Consider the following 5098-nt stretch of genomic DNA (forward strand, 5'->3'; position numbering starts at 1 on the left):
AAGTCCGTTTTATACTGCAATTTATTGAATCTATAGTGGAGATTGATACTAAAAAATAAATAAAAATAATAATATGAGAAAGAAAGAATGAAAATACGACTTTAAAGGATCAAAATGAGTTTAGATAGATTTACACTAGAAATTTTAACTCATATATCATTTTGAACGCGTATCTGCCTGCCCAATTTTCCAGTTTGAATTTTGTAGCCTGATCAGGCATAAACAATGCTTTACACGAGGAGCTTCACCGACTGCGCCAGGTGCCTCGTAGGCTTACAGCTCATACACGTGCATGTTACAGGTACATGTACAGAACATTTCTCAGTAGCAACGCGTGTCACTAGACTAAACTAGGTTCCGCTATTCGGTTAAGGTCACGTCAAACTCTCTCTAAAACAAAATGAAAAATATACATCCTATCCAATCCCTTACAACTGCAGTGGAGCCAACACTCTTATTTAATTACTGCAGTGGAGCCAACACTCATATTTAATTACTGCAGCGGAGCCAACACTCTTATTTAATTACTGCAGTGGAGTCAACACTCTTATTTAATTACTGCAGTGGAACCAACACTCTTATTTAATTACTGCAATGGAGCCAACACTCTTATTTAATTACTGCAGTGGCGCCAACACTCTTATTTAATTGCTGCGGTGGAGTCAACACTCTTATTTAATTACTGCAGTGGAACCAACACTCTTATTTAATTACTGCAGTGGAGCCAACACTCTTATTTAATTACTGCAGTGGAGCCAACACTCTTATTTAATTGCTGCAGTGGAGCCAACACTCTTATTTAATTACTGCAGTGGAGCCAACACTCCTATTCAATATATCCGTTGGACCAACAATAGCATTGCATTATCCAGTTGGAACCAACAAAAATTCCTAATTTTCTGTTTAAGTCAACAATTAGAAAAGAACTGGATTAACATGAGAAATTTCTTAATGCAGCCTCATTTTCGTTCTAAGAAATGGCCGGCCAACCTCGCGAAGAACCTTGTAAGGTAACAGTGCAGCCTGTCTGAGGCTCTTACGTTGACAGGCCAACCTGCCTTCCAGCGCACTTATCAATTCTTCCAGCGCTGGCGAGTAGAGGAATGTAAGGTTGGGGTACACGGTAAACTACCCACGCACTAACGTGTCTTCCGAAATTGCCGATCAGCCTATGAAGGCTCTAAAATTAAAATTTCTAGCGAAGTCGAGGAATGGGATGTAGACCGTATTAATTTGAACAAGCGATGGAAATCCGGATGAAAACTTGAACAAGTTTAACTCAAGAATTTGTATAGAATAACTTATCTCATGAAATTGTTTTCATATACATCATTGAAATCGATTTGAATTTGGTTTTATAAACCAAATTACAAATTTTATTTTCTTGAGTTTTTCTTTCCGTAATGATAGATTACGCTGCAAATTTTTTTTTTATATTTTGATGGGTGGCTGAATTAAAATATAACCACACGAAAACCGTCTGATTTCACCATCATATGAGGAATTGTGACGTCGTTCGTCACTCGTCAGATTAAACGCACTAAGTTTTCTTATCCTCATCTATTCTTTCTTCAAANCTTAATTCACTGTATAAATCATATAAGCTCCACCTATGGCGTCCGCCGATAGCCACCATAAAAACATAGGTGCTCCACTCTCAATTTTTATTTGGGTATCTAGGATACTATAATTAAGTTACTAACAACAACAAACTTGTTAGCAACACATTCATGATGACTTCTGCTCGTACTCTGGCTCTGGTGACGTGTACTTTTGTTGCCCATACAAATAAATTTTTATTTCGTATAATTGATTGATTTTTTATAATTCATCAAGTTTTGAGTAAAGAACACCTAGGAATAATGCATTCAAATTAGATTTATCCCATCACAATGATGATATTTACTTACAAGTGTATCATAGAAACAATTTTTGCAAATTCTTCCCATACCATTAGAGTAATTGATCCGTATGTGCAAACGCACATCGTTTTGCTAATATATAAAAAAGTAACTTCTATTAGTCTACTTGAATAAAAGTATACCATATTAATGATAGCCTCTATTTTCAGTGTCAACTATTAGGGATAAAATACAATGTATTATTAGTGACAGCAGTTTAGATGTCGCGTACACGGAGGATGAGTTCGTTAATAGCCATACCTGATAGTGATTACACGGGATAATGAGGCACAGAGTCAATATTAATGGAATACTTATTTAAGATTAAATATTTATTAATAGAATACTTATTTAAGAGAAACACGGTTTAGAGTTTATTGGAGTTATGACACTGGTGGACGTCGCAGGATGAGTATATATTCGTTAAACGTTACCCGCTCAAGACTGAAGGTCTGGTGAGGTGCAGAGCTGTACAGGCACGGCCTAGGTGACGTCATCAGGACGTCAGCCGCTGCCGTGTAAATGAAGAAGACCTAAATACGGACGTTGACATGTACGTGTCCAAATAAGGAAGTTGACATGAACGTGTCCAAATAGGGAAGTTGACATGAACGTGTCCATATAAGGAAGTTGACATGAACGTGTCCAAATAAGGAAGTTGACATGAACNGTAGGAATAGCACTATGGTAACTGTGCGTTATTTGAACGTCAGTTTACACGTATTAATGCCACTCGATTGCTTGACTAGCAAATTCACTTAGAATTTACAAGCTAAAAAAATTCCACAAAACGATACAGTGAGGTTGTTGCCGAGCCCGATAATAGGAACGATGTTTATTGTTCCTTTACTGGGCAGGGTGGCCCAGTGGTTACAGTTCAGAGTACCAGGATTGGCGCAGAGAAGCGCGGGTTCGATCCCAGCTCTGTGCGCCAGTTTATAGTCAGAATCGGCAAGGAGGCCGGGCGGTTAAGCACAGCAGAATTGTAGCAGTGAGCTGTGGGTTCGAGACTATATCAAGCTTTGAATGTTCTGCGATGTTAAGAATCGGCGACAGGCCTGCGGCCTAATGAACGCTGAAACCGCTATTATTATTATTATTTACTTACTTCGGCCATGCGTCCGAAACTATATCAAGATAATCAAAAGTTTTGCTTATGAAATACTTTTTAAACGTTAATCTTAATACTTTAGAGGTGACTAAGTTGAATATAGGTTCTTTCTTCAGGTACAGAGATATTCTTCCTTTTTGAATGCTATCGTCTCTAGTTTATAAATACAGTTATGCGCGTNTCCTTCGACAAGTGGCCGTTCGACCGAGGGCTGGTTCGACCCACGGCCTAGATACGGACGGCTTGAAGTGTTGAAGGCTACGTTCCGGAAGGCACAAATCATGATAGTCCATTACATCCAGGGCAGTGGTGGTCTTCGGCAGGCGACCCTAACGTTCCAGTAGCCGACAGTGACTATAAGATTTTAGCTTCCAGTTCTGGTGCTTCCGATCTGCGTATTTAAGAGTCATTGTATATTTTCAGGGAGAGGTCTAGTTTAAATGCAGCTCTAATCTCTTATCGACTTAAAGTGCAAATAGATTCGTTTTGACAAATTTTCACATTTCTACTCATCTCTATGGTAAATTTAGGTTTTAACTTCTATGTTCTTTTAATTTCAACTAACCAATTTCTGATTGTATTTATGTTCTATATTTTTCGAACTGACGATGGGGCCGGCTAGAATCTGAAACTTTTCGATGGAGATATGGTGAATTTTTTGTGGATTTTTTTCTATCGAGAACTCTCATCCAGAACCATTATAATTTCTAACGCTGCCTGCCTCGCCAGATCGCTATGAAAACGTTATCTTTTTAATGCAATCCAGATCTTTTCAGAATTTTGCTACGTTTTATCAGATTACTTCTACTAATGTTATATTGTGTGCTTGAGTTTCGAAGGCTCTAGATGGTCAATCATTTGATAAAATGATTAGATACAGAGATATGATATTATTTTGAAAAAATTATTAAATTTGTATTTAACGAAATATCATTCGAATGCACTTCTCTCATCATGTTCTACACCTAAAACTTGATAAATTTGATAATTATTTTACCATAGAGAAAATTTGTTTCAGTTTTGTATGGGTAACAAAAGTATACGTCACCAGAGGCAGCGACGAGCAGAAGTCATCATGAATGTGTTGCTAACAAGTTTATTGTTAATAACCTAATTACAGTGTCCTAGATACTGTACTCGTGCATCCGCATGGCCGTGATATACGAATAATTGAGTTTAGGCTCGGAAGTTTCGTTGGATGACGAACTGCTTTTTTAATATGGTTAACCGAGTAGGAATTTACTCATATCATCCTGCATTTATATGGATTAAAGTAACATTATTTGTTCGTCTTCAAACTTTGATTTCATCTAAACTGCTGATACTTCATATTATAATGAAATCTATCGGTTTTCGTGAGTTTATAACTTATTTAAGCCACCCCTAAAAATATCAAAATGTATTTTGCGATGTTTGTTATTAATAAATCATGAAAAACATCATATACTCAAATGTACAATTACAATTGTAAAAGTAAATTATTATTTTNCTATGGAAAAATATATGTTCAGATTTGAAATGCCTAGCTCCTTATCGAACCCGGTGGAAGTCTAGTAGCTACTTCAAACTATCGCCAGTCATGAAAAGATCCGGTCAAATGACACGAGTTTAGATCTATGAACAAGGCACGAAAAGGAAAAGAATCGGCGACAGGCCACATCAGGCCTACACTTAAGCGCCGACATCACTATGTTATATTATGTTAAAAATAAACAAGTTTAGAATGCGCACATATTTTAAGGTAGTTTACCACAGAACAGTTTATTTTCTGTAGCATTCCGAGAAAATATTGTTCGAATCGAGCAGGGACTATCGTATATCTTCACAACTAGACGACTGGTGCGTGACCACGATGGCCCAGTCAGGACCCACCAGGTTAATGTTAATGTCACATCCACGTGTTGCTACTAAGAAATGTTCAGTACATGTGCCTGCAACATCCACGCGTTGCTACTAAGATATGTTCAGTACATGTGCCTGTAACATCCACGCGTTGCTACTAAGAAATGTTCAGTACATGTGCCTGTAACATCCACGCGTTGCTACTAAGAAATGTTCAGTACATGTGCCTGTAACATCCACGCGT

Source organism: Hyalella azteca, unplaced genomic scaffold (genome assembly GCF_000764305.2).
Source record: "Hyalella azteca isolate HAZT.00-mixed unplaced genomic scaffold, Hazt_2.0.2 contig3375, whole genome shotgun sequence".
In the NCBI taxonomy this organism is placed as follows: domain Eukaryota; kingdom Metazoa; phylum Arthropoda; class Malacostraca; order Amphipoda; family Hyalellidae; genus Hyalella; species Hyalella azteca.